The 8,443-nt window shown below is 44.3% G+C and overlaps 1 long non-coding RNA gene across 1 annotated transcript; it reads left to right on the top strand.

Annotated features, from left to right (window-relative positions):
- Positions 1–4,696: 4,696 nt before the first annotated feature.
- On the top strand, positions 4,697–7,707 carry LOC121840364. Its single transcript, XR_006079550.1, has 3 exons — positions 4,697–4,810; positions 6,996–7,419; positions 7,588–7,707. It is a non-coding gene; the product is annotated as an uncharacterized LOC121840364 (long non-coding RNA).
- Positions 7,708–8,443: the final 736 nt, after the last annotated feature.

The raw sequence follows: 8,443 nt of genomic DNA, 5'->3' as shown, positions 1-8,443 counted from the left end.
CTCTGTCAGTCTCTATGGGGGTGCCACAGGGTTCAATTCTCGGGGCGACTCTCTTCTCTGTATACATAAATGATGTCGTTCTTGCTGCTGGTGATTCTCTGATCCACCTCTACGCAGACGACACCATTCTGTATACTTCTGGCCCTTCTTTGGACACTGTGTTAACTAACCTCCAGACGAGCTTCAATGCCATACCAGTCCCCTTCCGTGGCCTACAACTGCTCTTAAATGCAAGTAAATCTAAATGCATGCTCTTCAACCGATCACTGCCTGCACCTGCTCGCCCGTCCAGCATCACTACTCTGGACGGCTCCTACTTAGAATATGTGGATAACTACAAATACCTAGGTGTCTGGTTAGACTGTAAACTCTCCTTCCAGACTCACATTAAGCATCTCCAATCCAAAATTAAATCTAGAATCGGCTTCCTATTTCGCAACAAAGCATCGTTCACTCATGCTGCCAAACATACCCTCGTACAACTGACCATCCTACCGATCCTCGACTTCGGCGATGTCATTTATAAAATAGCCTCCAACACTCTACTCAAAAAATTGGATGCAGTCTATCACAGTGCCATCCGTTTTGTCACCAAAGCCCCATATACTACCCACCACTGCAACCTGTATGCTCTTGTTGGCTAGCCCTCGCTTCATACTCGTTGCCAAACCCACTGGCTCCAGGTCATCTACAAGTCTCTGCTCGGTAAAGCCCCGCCTTATCTCAGCTCACTGGTCACCATAGCAGCACCCACTCGTAGCCCGCGCTCCAGCAGGTATATCTCACTGGTTACCCCCAAAGCCAATTCCTCCTTTGGCTGCCTTTCCTTCCAGTTATCTGCCACCAATAACTGGAACGAACTGAAAAAAATCACTGAAGCTGGAGACTCATATCTCCCTCACTAGTTTTAAGCACCAGCTGTCAGAGCAGCTCACAGATCACTGCACCATCTGTAAACAGCCCATCCAACTACCTCATCCCCATACTGCATTTATTTATTTATCTTGCTCCTTTGCACCCCAGTATCTCTACTTGCACATTCATCTTCTGCACATCTATCATTCCAGTGTTTAATTGCTATATTGTAATTACTTCGCCACCATGGCCTATTTATTGCCTTACCACCCTTATCTTACCTCATTTGCACACACTGTATATAGACTTTTTCTTTTCTTTTTTTTCTACTGTATTATTGACTGTATGTTTTGTATATTCCATGTGTAACTCTGTGTTGTTGTATGTGTCGAACCGCTATGCTTTATCTTGGCCAGGTCGCAGTTGCAAATGGGAACTTGTTCCTCAACTAGCCTACCTGGTTAAATAAAGGTGAAATAAATTTTAAAAAATACCTCAATCACCGCAGTAAATAGAAGTAGCCGAGGTGGGATCTTTAGAGGGACCTGAAGGAATTACAAAGAGAGCAGGGAGTATTTCCCGAACAGAAACTCTACCACTCTTCTAACATTATTTTTCAGTTAAAAAAAGAGAGAGCAAAGAAGCCCAAATATCCCATCTATGCATTTTTTCATTAAGAAAAAGTTTTGTAGGTGAATACAAGTCATCACTGTAGTAAGCCTATAGTCACCTGAGTTTTCTATCTAGCCCTCCTCCTCTGTTGAGCATGTCACCCCTTCTCAGACCTGTGTAATTACATCTCCAATCACAGACAAATGGTTGAGTGTGCACAGACCAGCTGTGCCAAGGCCCTCATTTGGCCCCTACGAGACAGTGATTCGAGTCACCTCAGATCCACCCAAACTCATGCCTGCTGCCAGTTGATTACAAAGCAAAACCACAAAGCCAAAATCTAGTCGCTAATGGATTGATTCTGGCTATGTCTCACCATTGCTATTAGTCACATGTTCTCCTGTAATTGAACACTTTTCCAACTGAAATACAAAGGATGCTGATCTGAAATCAGCTTCTTAAACCTCCACATGAGAATATATCCATTGAAACGAGTGCAGTGTGGCTGCTGTGAATAGTCGGCTTGTGAAATCCACCCTCTCCAGAATGACTCATTTCTCCTAGTTGGATGTTCTCCCTGCAGTGGTCATTGCATGTCTTTCTGGTAAAGTAACCACCTCACCGAGAGCAGTGGGAAGTATTCCTGGCTGGTCTCACTGTGATGCGTGCTGTGTCTATCTGCTTTACAACCTGCAGGCGGCCATAGCAGCTGCCTGCATTAGTGTAATAATGTAAAAGAGATATTTGAATATTAATACCACTTGCATGTCTACTATGAGACATGGTACAAAGGATTTCAATCGCTGCTAAAATGTAAAACTGTCTTGAATGCCAAAGAGTCTGTTTATCCTCACTTGGATTTGCAAACACGAGGGAGACTTGGGTGCTAGGAATCTGAGGGCATGTTTATGTGTTATTCAGAGTCAGACTGTAAATAAGGCATTTGATGAAAGGTGTTTGTAAGTAAACATCATTGTACATTTAGCAGTCTATTGCAAGTGCCCAAATTACCATCATTAGAAATGTTGTTGAGATTTGTCACCATGAGTTGAATTTCCATTGGTCTAAATTACACATTGGCTAGCCCCTGTCTACTGGGTAAGCTAGTATCTGGACCACAAGTACTCAGCGGAGAGACAAGGGGGGAATCTAATCCGGCAGCCCTTTTTCTAAACAGAAGAGTCCCTTTTAAATATCCTTCAAGAGATTGGGTTTATGAAATAAGATAGACCACAAGTGAGGGGAAAGAATGAGTGTGGTAAGGGAGACGTAATGTATGGAAAGTTAGATTCAGCTCCTTGGTTTAAAGCTACAGTGAAAACGACGAGGCAAAAAGACTAACTAGTTACAGTAATACGCTCAAAATGGAGGAGAGGACCTCTGCTCTCCAACGTTGTCCTCTTCACGTGTCATGATCTCAGTGCACATTCAGTGCAATGTGTGCCCAGTTAAGTCCTTTTCCTACTTTCTTTGCTATCTTATTTTCCTTCCATGTGACGCTAAAACACTTTTACGTTGAGTTGAATGAAACTTTAGCAAACCAGAAAGCCTGGCCCTTTTTCAGAGATGTACTAGTTTTCACTGGACTTCAGTTTTGGATCCCAACCAGGTTTTTTTTCCCAACTTCCCTTTATGGAAATGGCTCAGGAAAGGACCAGGATTCAGGCTGTGCAAACCTGAGACTTTGTGGGGAAACCATTAGCATCAGAGGTTCTCTGCATGACCTTTATTCTACTCTTCATGTTCTACCTCAAAATCATTTCATATGTATCACAAATAAGCTGATAAATACATGTAGGTTAATGTGTGGGAAAGAAAGTACATATCGCCCATAAATACATTAGTAGCTGACATATAGTTTTCATCTGTTTATGCCTTGTTGCTATGACTGATTTTAGAGCTAATAATAGTGTGTCGTTGGTTTCAGGCTCTGGAACCACAATGCACAGCAGCTACAATGAGGTTGTGCCAGAGGAGGAGTACTACACTCCCCAACTGAACTACAGGAGTAACTACGGAGAACCACACAGTCACAACACTAACATTATCAACAACACAGATTTGAAATCTACGTACCCCACATCACTGTTTTGAAATCAGTGTCTCTTGGCATGTCTGTAGCACATTGGTCTTGGCGCTGCGTTCCAGTGTGTGTTTAAACAATATTGTTTTGATGCAGATCTAAGATGGTGTCACTTTCTGACCCTGGCCAATGGGGATGTAACCTGCCTCTTCCCCCGAGGAGAGAACTACCGCAGCACCCTAGGCACCTGCTGCGAGATGACCTGTGACCGTGGCTACAAGCTGCTGGGCAGATCCTCAGTGCAGTGCATGCCCAACCGCCGCTGGTCTGGGACCAGTCACTGCCGCCGTGAGTACAGGCTGATTATAGACAGATACAGCTGATTGTCTTTTTTTTGTCCATGTCCTCTATTGTTCATTTTCTTTTAAAGGCCCTGAGTTTTCTTTAGAAAAAACCTTCATAGGAGTAATATACACAGAGTATACAAAACATGAAGGGCCCTGCTCTTCCCATGACAGACTGACCAGGTGAATCCAGGTGCAAGCTATGATCTCTTATTCGTGTCTCTTGTTAAATCCACTTCAGTCAGTGTAGATGAAGGGGAGGGGACAAGTTAAAGACAGATTTTTAAGCCTTGAGAGAATTGAGACATGGATTGTGTATGTGTGCCATTCAGAGTGTGAATGGGCAAGACATACAATTTGAAACAGGTTTGGTAGTAGGTGCCAAGCGCACCATTTTGAATCAAGAACTGCAACACTGCTGGGTTTTTCACTCTACAGTTTTCCGTGTGTATCAAGAATGGTCCACCACCCAAAGGACATCCAGCCAAGTTGACACAACTGTGGAAAGCATTGGAGTCAACATGGGCCATCATCCCTGTGGAATGCTTTTGATATGCCTGGAGGTAAGTGAATGGTCAAAGTCAGTGGTAATTAAGTCAGCAGATTTTTAAAATTTGATTTCCATGAGTTAATGAGATGCATGCACCCTGTAAGCACAGCAAAAATTTCAAAAAACATTTGGAATCCAAGCTAATTGTTTTTCCAGTGCCGTTTTGTTTCTAACTTTTATAAGCCCCGGCATGGGCATGCTCCCATGGGCATGTCTCCCACCCACATAAACACAACACAGACACTCATCTAGTACCGCTCTTTCCATGTTTCATTTCCTTTTTCTGTCTTTGTCTCAAAACCAGTGTAACACTGATAGGCCAGGGGCCAGATACCAACTTTAAAGAGGGGATGAACATTATCCGGCACACAGCACATGACCAAGCCAGAAACAGGGCTGCCTGCAAGTTCATTGTTCGTGTGGAGGGTAAGGCACCACAGTAACCTGACATTCAGACACAATGACCTGATATTTGGACTAGAGTAAAGCCCAGACTTACTGGACAAACAAACAGTGCATTCGGAAAGTATTCAGAGCCCTTGACTTTTTCCACATTTTGTTGTTACAGCCTTGTTCTAAAATTGATTAAATTGTTATTTTTTTGTCAATCTACACACTATACCCTATAATGACAAAGCAAAAACTGTTTAGACATTTTAGCAAATGTTTTCAAATACAGAAGCACCTTATTTACATAAGTATTCAGACCCTTTACTCAGTACTTTGTTGAAGCACCTTTGGCAGCAATTACAGCCTCGAGTCTTCTTGGGTATGTCTCTACAAGCTTGGCACACCTGGGTTTTGGGAGTTTCTCCCATTCTTCTCTGCAGATCCTCTCAAGCTCTGTCAGGTTGGATGGGGACTGTCGCTGCACAGCTATTTTCAGGTCTCTCCAGAGATGTTCGATCGGGTTCAAGTCCAGGCTCTGGCTAGGCCACTCAAGGACATTCAGAGACTTGTCCTGAAGCTACTCCTGCGCTGTCTTGGTTGTGTGCTTAGGGTCATTGTCCTGTTAGAAGGTGAGCCTTCGCCCCAAGTTGAGGTCCCGAGCGCTCTGGAGCAGGTTTTCCTCAAAGATCTCTCTGTACTTTGCTCTGTTCATCTTTCCCTCGATCCTGACTAGTCTCCCAGTCCCTGCCACTGAAAAACATAGATTATTTAGGTTTAGGTAAGTATTTATGAATCATAAAAAAAGAGGTTTGGAGAGCCTTTACGCACAAAAGGAAATTGCCACATTCTTCAACCCATGGTAATCTTCAAATAAGTCGATTCAGCTATTTCAGCCACACGTTGCTGACAGGTGTATAAAATCGAGCACACATCCATGCAATCTCCATAGACAAACATGGGCAGCAGAATGGCCTTACTGAAGAGCTCAGTGACTTTTAACGTGGCACTGTCATAGGATGCCTCGTTTCCAACAAGTCAGTTCATCACATTTCTGCCCTGCTAGAGTTGCCCCGTCAACTGTAAGTGCTGTTATTGTGAAGTGGAAACGTCTAGGAGCAACAACGGCTCGACTGTCCTCGGTTGCAACACCACTACCAAACTGCCTCTAGAAGCAACGTCAACACAAGAACTGTTCGTCAGCTTCATGAAATGGGTTTTCATGGCCGAGCAGGCTAATGCCAAGCGTCGGCTAGAGTGGTGTAAAGCTTGCCGCCATTGGACTCTGGAGCAGTGGAAATGCGTTCTCTGGACTGATGAATCATGATTCACCGTCTGGCACTCCGAGGGATGAATCTGGGTTTGGTGGATGCCAGGAGAACGCTACCTGCCTGACTGCATAGTGCCAACTGTAAAGTTTGGTGGCGGAATAATGGTCTGGGGCTGTTTTTCATGGTTTGGGCTAAGCCCCTTAGTTTCAGTGAGGGGAAATCTTAGCTCTGTGCTTCCAACTTTGTGGCAACAGTTTGGTGAAGTCCCTTTCCTGTTTCAGCATGACAATGTTACCATGCACAAAGTAAGGTTCATACAGAAATGGTTTGTTGAGATTGGTGTGGAAGAACTTGACTGGCTTGCACAGAGCCCTGACCTCAACCCCAATGAACACATTTGGGATGTATTTTAACGGCAACTGTAAACCAGGCCTATTTGCCCAACATCAGTGCCCGACCTCACTAATGCTCTTGTGGCTGAATGAAAGCAAGTCCCCCGCAGCAATGTTCCAAACTCTAGTGGAAAGCCTTCCCAGAAGAGTGGAGGCTGTTATAGCATTACCTGGGCGACCAACTCCATATTTAATGCCCATGATTTTGGAATGAGATATTCGACGAGCAGGTGACCACATACTTTTGGTCATTTAGTGTAGGTCAAGGTCAGAATACGGTGTATCTGTAGACACACCTCCAACACACCTTAATTTATTCCATCTCCACCCCGGGAAAACAAATAGTGGGTGAATAGCATGCTATTGTCATGCTTAAGTTCAAGGTCACAATACTCGTAGGTAGAAAAGTGCATAAAAAGGGAATTCCCCTATAGCGTCTCAGAGTAGGAGTGCTGATCAAGAATCATGTCCCTATTTCCATATCATCTTAAATCCTAAACTGATCCTAGATCAGCAATTGCTTTGTGAACAATAGAGATCCTGCTCTCCGTCTCTCCCCAGTCCTCAAGCCCCCTCTCCATGGTTACCTCACCTGTGACTCTGATGGGAACAACTACGGGGCGGTGTGCGAGTACCACTGTGACAGGGGCCAGGAGAGGAGGGGGATCTCCAGCCGTGTATGCCAGTTCGACCACAGCTGGACTGAGGCCCCTGCTGAGTGCGTCCGTTAGTATTGAGAACCAATGACAGAGCATGGCCATCTGGTTTGTTGTCTTCAACTGAACCCATACATGTAAAGTGATTATACCAACAACCATACTGTTTTTGATGGTGTGTGCATGTGTACTGTGCAATAGAGTTTAAAACAGATGTGGATACAGCTTCTGGCCTCCTGGACCGGTTCTACGAGAAGAGGAGGCTTCTGATTGTGTCGGCACCTAACGTAGCCCATGGAGACTACAAGCTCCAGAACCTTATGGTACAGGTGAGTCCGAGACACCGGGATGGTTTGGGTATCATCTGCAAGTCAGGGAATTTCTGCTCTCAACAATGGTAGTTACTACAGGATTTAATAAATAGCTGTTTAGTGAATGAAATATGAGCACCTCGTTTGTATGAATTGTGACCATGCTTGGGGTGTTTTCATGCCTAGAAAGCAGATTGTGGTCTGGACATAAGAGGAGTGACAGTGATTGAGCTGCTAGGGTCCCCTCCTCGAGAAGTGGGCCACATCAAGGGATGTCACCTGGACACTGAGGTCATTGAGGGTCTGAGGTAAGGTGACTTCACATAATCAAATTGTATTGGTCACATACATGGTTAGCAGATGTTATTGCGAGTGTAGTGAAATGCTTGTGCTTCTAGTTCCGACAGTGCAGCAATATCTAACAATTTCACAACTACCTAATACACACAAATCTAAGTAAAGGGATGGAATATGAACATATAAATATATGGATGGGCCATGACCGACCAGCATAGACGGTATAAAATACAGTATATACATCTGGGATGAGTAGTGCAAGATATGTAAACATCATTAATAAAGTGACTATTGATCCATTTGTTACGAGTGTCCAATCATGTTGGCTGCACTGCATCTTCAGGCAATGTAATACACCATCACTGACTTAACACGAAATGGTCATCTCGTACTGTGGTACAGGCAGGCTTTCCGGATCCTACTTCAACATGGTGCTGCTGGACAAGGATGGTTTGGACCATGAGAGATTCCTCACACCCACCACATCCGATGAGCTCTTCTCATACATCGACAATAACCTTTTGGACGAAGAAGAACGGAGGCGGTTGGAGTTAGAGACCTCTGTGAGACCTCTAAGAGTGCCCCCTGGTGGCTTGGAGAGGTCAGACACTTTTACAAAGATATCAGCTCAGAGGAAGGCTGGCCCAGAAAAGAGAGAGAAACAAGAAAACAGATAACAGCTCTGCTAGTCAAATGTTTCCATTGGCTGATAAACCTGAAAAACAGGCTAAGATCTCTTCATCTA

The sequence above is a fragment of the Oncorhynchus tshawytscha genome, linkage group LG21, assembly GCF_018296145.1.
Source record: "Oncorhynchus tshawytscha isolate Ot180627B linkage group LG21, Otsh_v2.0, whole genome shotgun sequence".
NCBI lineage: Eukaryota > Metazoa > Chordata > Actinopteri > Salmoniformes > Salmonidae > Oncorhynchus > Oncorhynchus tshawytscha.
This window is presented reverse-complemented; position numbering and strand designations above follow the sequence as displayed.